This window comes from Calidris pugnax, unplaced genomic scaffold (assembly GCF_001431845.1).
Source record: "Calidris pugnax isolate Ruff unplaced genomic scaffold, ASM143184v1 scaffold470, whole genome shotgun sequence".
Taxonomy (NCBI): domain Eukaryota; kingdom Metazoa; phylum Chordata; class Aves; order Charadriiformes; family Scolopacidae; genus Calidris; species Calidris pugnax.
Genome location: NW_015092761.1, coordinates 421,382 through 435,268, shown reverse-complemented (window position 1 = coordinate 435,268; position 13,887 = coordinate 421,382). Strand labels below are relative to the sequence as shown.

Sequence of the window (13,887 nt, the reverse complement as noted above, 5' to 3'; positions counted from 1 at the left end):
CTGTGCCCCCCCCCCCCGCCCCCAGTACTGGCCATATTGTTGCTGCTGCTTTTAATATCCCAGCCCCTCGGGAGTGAGATAAGCACATCCCACGAGTGGGATGAAAGGCAGTAACAGCACATGGAGAACTTTTCCTCACTACACAGTTTTGGTAGGTTCACAGCAGTGTGTCTGAGACCTGCTGGCTGTGTCCAGGTGAGCAAAGGGACCAGGGCATGTCCCAGGGCAGGGTTTTTCCAAGGCTCACCAGCCATTCCCCTGCCTGGACCCAGCTGCGGTGCCTGGCTGAGCCCAGCCACCCATCTGGCTTTGAAGGCAGCAGCCTCTTCAGGGTGAAGAGAGTTTAGTCATCATTCCTAGAGATTTTAGGCCCTGCCATTTGATCATGGGGCTAGGGAATAGGCCCTTGCTTTTTTTTGCTCTAGGAGTATGGATGGAGCCATGTGGCCTACAGATGTGCTGTGGCTATTGCTGTTTGCATGGGAGGTCCGGTTGGGAACCTCCTGTGGTGGATGTGGTGCCGAAGATGAATCAAAGAGTTGGTCTTTCCAGCAGATACATGATGCGGAGTAGTGGCTGATGCAAAGATCCAGACAACATAGTGAAGTGGCTTTGGGGCACTGAGTGGAGTGAGCACAAGGGCGATTGATGGGTTGCGTGGGATGGAGCAGCGAGGTATATGTCCCTGCTGAAGAGAGGGGATCAGCTGAAGACAGTGGATAAAACGTGTCACTGCTGACTGATAAAGAGGAAGGAGAGCTCAGAAGAGCTTTGGGAGAGAAGCAAAATAGCAGGGATGCAACAGGAGAGGGGAGCAGCACACTGGAGAATTACCATGGCAAGTACAAAGAGCTGTTGGCAGTTGTCATCTCACATGTGTCTAATGTAAAAGCTGGGTTGGGTGGAACTGAAAGCTTAGTGGAAACCAAACAATGAAAGTTTCCTGTGCTCTAGGTCATGCATGCCAGATACACACCCCACGTGCTACCTGTGTTAGTCCTGCAGTACTGGTACAGCAGGGCTGGGTTGGAGTGAGCAAAGCCCTTCTGCCTGGATGGAGACCTACAGAACATGGCTGGGCTAAAGAAGCCCAGCTTTTTGTAGCCAGTCATCAAAAGCCCTCATTCCTGCTTCTCCTGCCTGGCCCAGGAAGGTGTCCTGATCACCTGCCCTGGGCTGCCAGTGGCATTTGCTGCACGGTGTCTGCCCCACAGCGGTGTGTACAGACTATGGCAGAAGGGAGCAGTATCCCATCTTCTACCTCCCTCAGGAGGGCAGGTGAACTGTGGTGTCCTTGCAGCCAGCCATTGCTTTCCTTGGGGCTGGTCGTGTAAAGAGATTTCCAGGGCAGCAGAAGCTGCCTGGAGAGGTTGGTTGAGGTTAACATGAACTAGCATGAGGGTATGTGTCCGTCCTGAACATTCACTCCTGCGGAGTACTTTGCTGTCAGGTGTTGAGCACAGGCAGGTCCCTGGCTGTTGTACCTGCACATGCAGCCCCTGGTGCCAAGCCCTAAGGCCATCCTGTACTACACTTCCTTGCATGCCCCTACTGTCTGCTGATATGTTTCTCAGGCCTGGTGCCTGAGCAAACAGGGTCATGGTGATGTCCAGGTGATGTCCTGGGCTGGTGGCCCACCCTGAGCCCCCCAGGGAGGAGAGGATGACAGAGAGCACTGTATCACTGGGGATTTGAAATAAGTGCAAAGTGTTCCCCTTGCCTTTGTACAATGTGAGAGCTTGTGGGGCAGCAGTGACACCCTGTGAGCAGTCCAGGAGATACCTATAGCCTCTGGGTTTGTTGGGGAGATGTGGGTTTTCTTGGAAATTCCTGAACTAGCATTATAGTCATCATGGAGTGGAGGAAGGAGGCAGCTCCTCCAAGCCTGCGAGCTCTCCCCTTGTCCCAGCTAACAACAACAGAGAGATCTCAGCAATGGTGAAAGCAACCCAAGAATGGGCTCCAGGTTGCCTGTGGCCAAAGGTTCCACCAGAAGATCCTCTCCAGCTGCAATCAGTCTCTGCATCATTTAGACTAAGGGGGGCTCTTTGCTGTGTACAGAGCTGCTGGGAGCTGCTAGACCCCCAGAACATCTACCTCACCCATGCCAAACCTGTCTCCAGAGTCCATTCAGACAAGCCTCCTCAGAATTTCACACTGTGCCACCCTGAAACATCTGCCCACTTGGACACACTCACCAGGCCCTGTCCTGTCTGTGTTGGTGTGCCCTCACTCAGCATCTGAACTTGTTCTGATGGATGAGGGCTCCAGCATAACCCTCCCTCACTCAATAAGGACCTGTTTGTAAGTGTGGGGTTCAGACATGTCCCACCAATACCCCAAAGAACAACAAAACTGTGTGTGAGAGAACCACATCTCCTGGGACTGTGTGCTCCCAAACCCCAGTGCAACCTCCTTGCCCTTTGCCCTTCAGTTGGGTTTCCCTCCTGCCCTCCCCACAGTTCTTGGAGCAAGAGCTGCCCAGGCTCTGGACAGCCCTGTCTCATGCCTGCAGCTGGGACAGTGACTCCACTTGCAGCTCCGACCTGGCGGGTGCAACGTGCGGTGTCCCAGCCACTGCCCTGCCATGAGCCCCAGGGACACAGCTCAGGATACCTGCACCACTACTATCATGGAATTATGGAATGGTTTAGGTGAGAAGGGACCTTAAAGTCTATCCATTTCCAACACCTGCCCTGGGCAGGGACACCTCCCACCAGACCAGGTTGCTCAAAGCCCTCTCCAACCTGGCCTTGAACCCCTCCAGGGATGGGGCAGCCACAGCTTCTCTGGGCAACCTAGGCCAGGCTCTCACCACCCTCACACCAAAGAATTTCTTCCCCACATCTCATCTCAATCTCCCTTCTTTCAGTTTAAACTCTTCCCCCTTGTCCTATGGCTCCCCTCCTTGATCAAGAGTCCCTCCCCATCTCTCCTGGAGCCCCTTTAGGGACTGGAAGGGACTCTAAGGTCTCCCCAGAGCCTTGTCTTCTCCAGGCTGAACCCCCCCAATTCTCTCAGTCTGTCCTCATAGGAGAGGTTCTCCACCCTTCTGTTCATCTTTGTGGCCCTATTAATCATGTGCGAAACAGCAGGAGTGGGCCATCCCTAGAGGACCTTGTCTCTTTGGTTAGGAGCTTGGCAGGAACACGCACAGCCCCTGTCCTGTACTCAAAACCTGATTTAAAGAAGGCTGTACATGGGAGCAGTGGATAGTAGTGAGCAGGGGGACTGTGGGATGAAGGTTGTGACTCAGGTGTCACAACACTCACCCATCACAGAGCTGAGCACTGAAAAGCACCATCCAGGTCTTCTGGCCAGGTGAAGAGCCGGAGAGGTGACTCTCAAGCAAGTGACGCCTTCTGACATTTGTGTTCCAAACAAAGAGTAAATATATCTTTTTTTTTTGCTCACAACTGGGCACTTTAAAAAAATGCTCAGGTCAGAACAGAAAAAAAACACTTTATATTTCAGAAAATTTGAAATGTTTCACTTGATTTTTGGTCCTTTTTTTCATTTTTAATAAATGAAAATGCAGCAATCTGAAACTTTAAACAATGTGTCATTGTGAGAGAAAAACCTGGAAAGGTTTTGCATAGATGTATATATGGGAGTTCTTTCAACATCTTCAAATTTATACCTGTCTCAATTTTTAACAAGCAAAATAATAAAAAAAAGAATGTCAGTATGTTCTTGCAGGTTTAATTTTTGGCAGATCTTCATTTTCCAAGGCCAAAATATTTTACTCAAATTTTGTGAATAAATTCCCAAATTTTTCTTATTGCCTGGGAAATTTCATTTACCTGAGTTCTGATAGAATGTGGGATTACACGAACAGATGTTATTTTTCCATGGGACATGATGTGTAAACTCAGACTTTTGGAGACATACAATTTGATCAAATATAGCTGAATTTTCCCAAAGACAACTGGTTGTGCGCTCTTGCTCCAAAATGAAATGGTTCAAACTTCTGAATGGTGGCTTTGAGGAGCTTTTCATCATGGATAAAGCAACATATTTTTCCCAAAGCCTGTTCTGAGGATTTGCTGACCTGTTTAAGCTGAGCGCTTGCAAAATCTTCGAGTGGAAGCAGACGTCCTGGCAGTCAAATCTGGGGTTTGGCAAACTCTAAGGCATGAAGGGTTTACAGCAGAGAATTGATCGTCATTACCTGTCAGTGTTAATCACAGAACTTGTGTTTTCCATGGTTGTTTTTTTTTTTTTGGTAATACTTCTGAATTCCAGGATGGAAATAAGAAATCAGCACAGTAGTTTTTTCCATCTTCCTCCACAAGTAGAGGGAGATGTGTCGAGCACATCATGGCTCTAATAGTAAGGAAGTACTGGCAGGGAAGGAGAGAAGGCCCATATTGTGCCTAATTTCAAGATACATTGTAGGAGCCAAGGCCAGAGTTGAGTATGGCTGGGGTAGTCAATGTGGTGGTGGAGGTTCAGAGCAGCAGTGTGGGCCTGCTGCTGATGGGAGGGAGGGGGCTGTTGCTGTTGAGTCTACTCCTTACCATGGAATAATTCGCCCCAACAAGCACCATGTTTGATTGTATCAGTAGAATCAGACCCTTGGCTGTACCAGGAGAGGCTGACTTGTATGTCCTCCTCAACCTGGGCCAGTGCCTGCAGGCTGGAGCAGAGCCCAGAACTTTGGCAATCTTCAATGGCTATCTGGCTTCTGAATCACAGCTTTAAAAGAATTTGCAGCCAAAATGCAGCCAGCTCCCAAATAACACCCTCCAAATCCCCAAGCTGATAGGTCAAGGTGACAGAGCCAGCCTTCCCGTGGCCCTGCAGCAGGGACTGTGGGAGCGGGATGGTCACCTGGTCCAAAGTGTTGTGAAGACCAGCAGGTTGGAGACATGCCCATCTCAGCCTCCTGCAGAGACGGGGTCTCCAGGGCTTTGGGAGCTGGCAGGAAAGATCAGGACTGAGACTTGGCAGGAAAGGTCTGCAGGAGGAGAGCTCCCCAGGGGCAGCCACTGCTCCCCCCAGACACAATACTCCACTGCTTCCAAGCACATTTTTCTCAGGCAGTGCTGGATAATCTGCGGGAATGTTAAACACCAGAGTGAGCAACAAGCCTGGCTGGAATTTCTCTGCAGGACAAGCAATGATCTCATTCCTCTCCAGGAGTAAGCGAAGGGTGGTGGAAGAGGTCAGTGTTCTCAGGTCACCCAAGTGGCTCAATCCGTGTTGAAAGTGCCTTGGACACTTTAGGGGATGAATAGCCTGGGTGAGAGGAAACTGGCAAAATCACCTCTGTGTGTGTTGCTGCCTTGCTTCGCTGTTGAGAACAACAATTCTCCTGCAAGATGTGAAGGTTGCTGAGCCCACCTTCCTTGGCAGCCCTGCAGCTCACAGCTCTGGAAAAGGCTTTTGTGCCCCCAGTGCCACCAGTCCCTGCTGTCCCCCTCCACAGCCAGGCTCTGCGCAGGTCAATGGCATCCTCAGCTGGAGGAGAAAAGGATGGAGGGTCTCCTCCTTGAAGCGCTTCCTCCCAGCGAAGAAGCAGAGTTAGGTCTCCTGCCATGGTGGTTCCTATCCCCACCCCAACATCCAGGATGCTGGGTAAGGGCTCTACATTCTGGATCTCAAAAAGCTTGGGGCACAAGAACAGCACCTCCAGTCAACCAGAAGTGACCAGACTCTGCTGCCAAAGCCATAGCCATGCGTCTCCCCTTCTCACACTGCAGTGCCTGACCCAGTGATGTCCCATCTCATGGCTGGGGGAGGTGTCCCCTGCAAGGGTATTTCTCCTTCTGAAGCAAAGCCAATCTCAGGGTGCAGCAGGCAGGAGGTGGGGACCCAGGTCACCAAGTGCCAGTAGCACACCAGGAAGGTGACACACAGCTTGTGCAAACACAGGCCCTGGTGTCCACAAATATTGTGCCCAGGTAGATTGCTGCTGGCCACCCCTGATTCCTGCACATGTCCCAGGGAGGCGGTGTCATATAGTTTCCAACACTGCAGCATGGAGGCACATCCAGTCAAGGCCAAAAGCCTCTGGGACCATGAGGAGATAGTGTGGAATTAATTTTTTCTTTCACAAAAACATAGCTTTTTCATCTTTTTAATAAAGTGTTCCTGTTTACATGGGAATACGACAGGGGTTGTTTATTTATTTGCTTTTAATAACTGACAAATGTTTACTTCTGAAGGGTTCTCCTGGTTTTCTTCCATGAAAATCCTCCCTAAAGTTCAAGGGGAGAAAGATGAGGTGTTTGTTTTGTTTGGTTTTTGGTTTTTTTTTTTTCATTAAAATTTCTGCTTTGGCAAAAAATACCCCTCTTCAATAAGGGAAGGAGTATCAGCCCAGCCCAGGGGATCAGTGCTGTGTGACAGTTCTCTCTGGTGCCCATTGGAGCCGCAGGCATTTCCATATGAGCAGCAGCTCCCTGGCTCAGGACTCCTCCGGGGAGCAGGGACCAGTGTGTCGAGGTTGTTCATGCTCCGAGCCGCTCCAGGAAACCTCCCTCAGATTCTTGGCGTGAGCCCGGGCTCTGTGATCTGGCATTGACCCCCCCAAAAGGCATATGGAGGCTCATTATCATTTGCTGACCCAACTCCTGTTTTCATTCCTCGTGACAGGAATCTGCACAGTGTTTAATGCAAACAGAGGAAACACATTTATTGCCCTTTCTAAAAAATTCTGATGTTTCAAAGCCATGTTCAGAAAGCTGGAGCAACTAAATTCTTCTGTCTCTGCAACCCCAGCTCTAAATACTTTGTGCTCTCTGGTTGGGAAAACATCTTAACAAATCTGCCGAGGAGATATTTTTTTTTAACACGGGTTGGACCTTCACTGAGGGGCTGCTGGGCTCGATGTAAGGTCAGCCGTAATGTCTGCTCACAGGAACAGTCAGTTCTGTGCAGGAAGCAGTGCTCCTGCTGTAATTCTCCCCTGCAGAAACTAGATTTGACAGTTACTTGAGCTTCTCATGGGTCTCAGCTAGCCTGAATGGCCATAGGGCCGGTCATTCCTGGCCAGCACCCCAGCAAATATGGACTTTTCCATCTTTTAAAAGAGCAAATAACCAATACAGCACTGCTAAATAGAAAGCAAACCTGATGCCAGGGACAAGCTGCTGGTGAGTCAGTGGAGCTGCTCAATGAGCACGGGCTTGGGCAGGCTTCAGGGAGAAGTCTCGGATTGAGTGAGATCGAGTGCACTCTCAGCGAGTTTGTGCATGACACCAAGCTGAGTGGTGGAGTTGATGCTCTGGAGGAAAGGGATGCCATCCAGAGGGACATGGACAGGTCCTTGAAAGAGATGTGGGCCCTTGCGAATCCAATGGAGTTCCACAAGGCTAAGTGAAAGGTCCTGCATGTGAGTTGGGACAATTCCAAACATGATTGCAGGCTGGCTGATGAGTGAATTGAGAGCAGTCCAGCAGAGCAGGACTTGGGGGTACTGGTGGATGAAAAACTGAATATGAGCTGGCACTGAGTGCTTGCAGGCCAAAAGCTAAACACATCCTGGGCTGCATCAAAAGAAGCATGGGCAGCAGGGCAAGGGAGGGGATTACCCCCCTGTATTCTGCTCTGTCAGACCCCACTAGGAGTACTGTGCCCACCTTTGGGGCCTCCAGCCTAAGAAACACATGAACCTGTTGGAGTAGGACCAGAGGGGCCCATGAAGATGATCCAAGGGCTGGAGCCCCTCTGCTGTGAGGACAGGCTGAGAGAATTGGGGGGGTTCAGCCTGGAGAAGAGAAGGCTCCAGGGGACCTCAGAGTCCCTTTCACTCCCTCAAGGCGCTGCAGGAGAGATGGGGAGGGACTCTGGATCAGGGAGGGGAGCCATAGGAGGAGGGGGAAGGGTTTGACACTGAAAGAGGGCCAAATTCTTTGGTGTGAGGGTGGTGAGAGCCTGGCCCAGGTTGCCCAGAGAAGCTGTGGCTGCCTCATCCCTGGAGGGGTTCAAGGCCAGGTTGGAGGGGGCTTGGAGCAACCTGGTCTGGTGGGAGGTGTCCCTGTCCAGGGCAGGGAGTGGGACTGGATGATCTTTTAGGTCCCTTCCAACCCAAACCATTCTGTGATCCTATGATTCTAACAAGTACCTCAGTACAGCAGCACTGGAGAAATTATCCTCTCTTGAGAGCCGTTCTCTACTTCAGCATACTTCTCCAATCCCCAGTTTACTCCCTCTTCTGAGGGCTTTGACTACAGCATGCTTGCAAGATTACATCTTAAAAGATCTCCAGCATTCACTGCATCTCCATCAGGACACTATTGCATGAAGGACAGCCAGATCACTTCTCTAAGACACTGTCATCCTGGGGTGTCCCACCTGATAATGGTGGATGCTCATGGCCAAAAGTAATTAGGAGGGTTACAGCGTGTCTGCTTTATCAATGCACTCAAGGAGTCAGGGCTGAATAACTTTATGTGAAGCTCCCTGATGATGTTCAAGAAGTGCTTTCAGCAGGAAATGGATGAAACTGAGTACCAAAGAGGCTTTGGAGGTTTTACAGAGGGCAAGGAAGTTCCAAAAGGAGACTTATCTGTTTTGTAAACACTGTAACTAAGTAGATTGAGCTCTAATCTTATACACTTTTTATTCGTGTTTAAAGCCACTGGTTGATGTGAAGTTAGACCTCCTAGTCTCAGATGAGATCAGGATAGGATCCAGTCAGCACAGATTGTGGGGCATCCTCTGCCCTGGCAGCGAAACAGCCGATGGGGAGCTGGGCCACAGTGTCATTTCACCTGCCGTGTGCCGGCACAGAGTTTGGGACCTGCCCCAGTGATTTGCAGTCTGAAGCAGATGTGAAAGGAAAACAGTATTATTTTAATCAAATTAGAGCTCTGTGCATTGCTGCTCAGAGCAGCCTGAAGGATAACACATTGTTTTAAGGGTGCTTCACTGACATAAGTGCTGTGACCCATTAAATCACGTCAGAAAACCCATTTTGAGCAGCTTCAAACAGGTCTGCTATCTTTAAGGGTTTTGTAATTTCCAGTTTATCACAGCAGAGCGATTTACACCCGCATCCTTATAGAAACTGAGAAACGCCGTTTAAACAGCATCCTGGTCCACCTAACATTTGCTGGGCCTGACAGAAAGACTCAGTCTTTTCCTTGAATGCCACAGCATTGCAGATCTTAGGCAGTAAGGTGGTGCCTCTGGTAAGTCTGGGCTGACACAGCTCTGCTTTTTGCTGTGCAAATGAAATCTTAGCCCAGAAGACAGCAACAAGTCTTAAATCAGGTGAAGAGTGCTCTACCTGCAAGATGCCCGCGTGTGAGACAGGGTGGAAGCAAGTTTCCTCTGGATACACGCATGTTACAGAAGACCTCATAGACGCGTTTCCCACCTTGTGGAAGGTGGGCTGCTCAGAGCTTTGACTTTTCTCCCCATCACCCTGTTGCTCCTGTGTCTGCAGGACCAATAGATGCACTGGTGCTTATGGGGGCTTTGCAAAGCCCTCTGTCTGGGCCAGCCCATGGCTATTTGCTGTTACCAGTTGACTTTCTACCGGGGGGTCTGACAGTGATGGGCAGCGCTGCTAGTCTGTGTTGCTTACAAAAAGAGTTAGGAGCACACAGCTCAAAATCCATGCTCTTCAGTTAAGTGAATTGTGTATCTTACCAGGACTGCAGATGAAATAAAGTGCCGTCGTGCTGAGAGGGGCTTCGCAGTCTTACCCTGTCCTCAACATAAAGATTAAGGGAAGCAGTTCTGGTTCAAGTGTTTAAGTGGGTGCCTGTATAATTGAATTTCATGCTTGTTCATTCCCTCTGAAGTGGTGTACGCAGGCAGTCACTTGAAAGGGCGAAAATCTTGCTCAAACTCTCTATGAACTTTCCTACATACAGTAAGATTTTTAATAATGGACAAATCCTGCTGCAGACCCCTTTGACAGTGGGATGCTGATGACAAAGGGCTTCTTTTTGTAAATGTTTTTTAGGACAAGGGGTTACCATGGTCTCCTTACATCCAAATGACCTGAAATGTTTTGCAGCTATCAGAAGTGATGCATGCATATAAATTAACTGTGACCAGTTTCTGTCATTAAGTAATGGATTGAGACCCATTATGCACAGGTGTCCTCTGCTTGCTTGGCCCTTGCAAGAAGCTTCGATGTCTTCATCTGAAACCTCCTGAACAAGCACCAATATTCCTGTTATTTGCAAGCATTGCACATCAAAGTTTTTGTAACTGCACACCTGAGCCATGCGTTGAGATGGCACCAAAGGTCTCCTCATGGGTGCTTGTGCTGTGGTGGTATCCATGGGCCACACTTAAGCTCAATGTCACAGTGCTTCTCTGGGGACATCATGAGTTCTATGGCTGTGAGCTGTGTTGGCCAAGCAGTGTCACACTACTGCAGTCCGGTGTTTGAGCCACACTGGCCGCTAGTGAGTTGCACCAGGGTGCAGTGTTTTCATACATCAGGACCTCCAGTTTGTGGAACTAACAGGTAAGTGGTGACTGGGAAGGATGCTCGCACACTAATTAATCATTTCCTTTGCTGGTTGTCAGGACCATTGGTGTGCATTTGACCATGGTGGCCATCAGGATGAGATTCATCCCACCTCCTCTGTGTGAGTGCCCATCTGCAGCCACAGAGCAGGTGACCTGAGCCCACTGGCCACATGTGCCATGGGTTTGATAGGTGGAAAGCAAAACAACAACAAGAGCAGAGGGAAGGCCTTGCAGGCTTGTGCACGCTCAGATGGACAGGCAGTATGGCCGGGGAACCTGCTCAGAGGGCACAACATTGCCTGGTGTTGGGGCAAGTGGATTTATTAGCAGCAGGAGCATGGGCTGTTTCTAGTCTCCCACAACGACATGATGAGTGTGGGGAGCCTTGGGCTGCCCTTGGGTTTGTTCTTACTGTTTCCATGGGCTGGCTGGAACCAGTGGTGGTTGGAAGCAGCTAATGTCCACCACAAGTGCAGTGGTCAATATAAAGGCAAGTAGTTCTTGTTCCACCCTTGTCCAGCAAATGGAATATCTCCTTCTCCCACAGAGGTTAGTGCAGATGTACCAGCAGGGGAGATTCCATTCCCTCTCCAATTCCTTCTGGGGCCCAGAAAGCCAGGTTTTCTGCCTCTTTCCAGGGAATATTTAAGGAAATCTCCCCTGCTCTCCATGGCTGGAGCGTGCACAACACAATCCTGCAAAGTCAGCTTGACTGAGCCAAGAGTTTTTCCAAAATAGGAGCATGTAGCAAAGACCAAGGTCCTCACCACAACCTGGAGGCTATAAATCCTTCTTCAAATCTCTCCTCACAAATCAGACCCTTTCATCCCAGTTATCTCCATTTCTCCATCTCTTTCTGGTGTTGCTCAAACAGCGATTTTGTGTGTTATCACACCTAACAGATGAAGTCTGCCCAGTGTCACTTTCCTTCATGCTGGACTGTAGGACATGATGGGCTGCCTGTGCCCCTTGGGCTTGGAACTGTCTGCTCACCTGAGGAAAACCTTTTTCCCTCCAGCTGAAAGGTGGCTCTGGGTGCCTTGTGCTATGTCCCAAATGAGATGGTGATATATCAAGGAGTAGCTGGTGAGCTCTAGGGTCTCCTGGTTAAATATATCCCCTTAAGTCTGTGCATTTACATACATATGTACATGTGTACATATGTATGTCTACGTATATATTCACTGCATTCCTGATTTCAGATCTTGCATCCTTTCTGGGGCTCTTCTGTGCCTTCAAAGGTCATGCAGAGTTTGAGGTCCCCGTGTGCCCATGTTGGTTTTCCATGTGGAGAGTTGCCCGAACCTCCTCCTGCCCTTTCCCTTTGAGGCAGTAAGACAGCAGCACTGGCTGCCATGAGGATGAGGATGATTACAGTGCACTGCTGCAGGACAGATGCCACTGCAGATCCCAGCTGCAGTTGTTCTGCAGGGCCTGAGGAAGACACAGGGACCCAAAGGAGTTTCCCTGGCACACCCAGAACATCTTTGGGGGCTCAGTAAGATTCAACATCCCCCAGAAGAACATGTGGCTCACAGAGCCCTGCTGGGTTATAGCTTCAGCACATCTGTGGTGCTGAGACACATGGCAGTCATGGCATCTTCCCCATCCCTGGGGAGCTTGTAGGATTCTCCCTCAGCCCATGCCTCTGGTTTATCCTGGCATGCCATTAGCACTTCTTTTCCAGGTTGTTGAAGAGCAAACAGTTTGGTTCAAAGTGGCAGCTCTGCATTTCTGTTTCTGTGTGTGTTTGTCTCTAGGCTTCAAGTGAGTGCAGAGCGAGCAGGTCGGGGTCTGGGTGTCGGGGTCGGTGTGGACAGACCCCATGAGTGTGCATAGTGGGGAGGATCTGGGAGTGTGGAGGGCTGTGCATCCACATGGCTGTTAAGGATGTGTACAGGTCATGATGGGCTTTGGGGCATGTGTTTGTGAAAGAATTATGTAGGAAAGTCTTGGCTCAGGGGAGTGAATCAGCATCACTTGCAAGAGCCCGCTCCATAGCAGAGGTGTTCATCTGCCCTGGTCCTGCCCTTCTGCCCACTGCTGTTCCTACCTGCCTGGCATCTCGCTCTTGCAGCAAAAAATGCTGCAAAGGCCTTTTGCAGCTGCAAGGAGGCTTGCAAGGGTTCATCTCCCCAAGGCTGTGGGGACATGAATCCATGGGGCACGTGGGGCTTGTGCCACAGAGAGCTTTGGGTGATAGATGTGCCTTAAACTCAGGTGCTGGAGTCAGTTAGGAACAAGTGCAGACATAGATTCAGGGTCTCAGCCAGAAAGGGGAAAATCTGGGCTTGTTCCCAGTAAAATGAGACAAAAATTATCAGACCATTGGCAGAAGGAAAAGGTAATTTTTGCCCGTTGTGGCATTTGGGCAGCCGGCAGCAGCGAGGGATCCAGAGGGTTGACAGGGCTGCAGATACCCTGGCAGGGAAGAGCAGATGCTGTTGACAGAGCAAGATTCTGGAGAGGAGATGAACTCCCCAACGCTTCCTTCTGCTGGGGGAATTGGGAGACAGAGGTGTGTGGTGTTGATATTGGCCAGACACCAAGAGATTTCCTGTTCTTCAGAGAGCCCTTGTCAGCAAACCGCAGCCCTGCAGGCAGCAGCAGGCAGCAGCGTGGTGAATCCTTCCTGCAGAGCTGGAAGGTGCTGCAGGGGCACAGGAGGGGATGGCTCCGGGCAGGAAAACGCCTGATCTCAGGTCCTGTGAGAGGTGGGCACTGCTGCAGCAGCCTGTCCCGAGGAGCCCAGGGGTGGGGAGCACCACAGGCAGGGTTCACACTTCTCCCAGTGGTTTTTCTGCCATCTCACATTCTTCTCATCAGTTTGCATCCATCATCATGGAAACAGGTTGCTCCATCAGGGGATAGCACCAGTAAAAGCAGAGTGCAGGGTCGCAGGGGTGTCCTTCTCTGTTGACCCCCATCACCAGGGGGACAAGCTGCATCCGCAGCCCCAGGGCATCTCCCCGAGCAAACACAGAATCACTGGATCTTCATGGTTGGAAGGGAGCTTTGAGATCATTGAGTCCAACCATACACATACACACAAAAAAAAACCCACAAAACAAACCCAACAATCTCAGGCACTAGAGCATGCCCTGAAGTGCCACGTCTGCACGTTTCTGAAATACCTCCAGGGATGGTGACTCCACCACCTCCCTGGGCAGGCTGTTCCAGTGCCTGACCACTCTCAGTAAAGTAATTCTTCCTTAACATCTAATCTAATCTTAAACCTCTGCCTCCCTAGTGCCATGCCTGCTGCCAGCTGGGGTGAATCCCTGAGGAGCCACCAACCCTCCTCACTCAAGGGCCTCCCGACAGCCACCCCAGGCAGCAGTGCCAGCAGTGCCCCGTGGAGAGGCCGGGGCTGATGCTGGCACACAAAGGTCCAGCTAAAATCCCACCGATGCACCTCCTTGCTCCAGTGCTCACAGTAACTGCACT

General features: G+C 50.4%; 1 protein-coding gene across 1 annotated transcript in view; it reads left to right on the top strand.

The window, feature by feature from the left end:
* The window catches only part of MYOCD (myocardin), a 290,754-nt gene that overhangs the window by 94,947 nt on the left and 181,920 nt on the right, over positions 1-13,887 (top strand). The window lies entirely within an intron of this gene.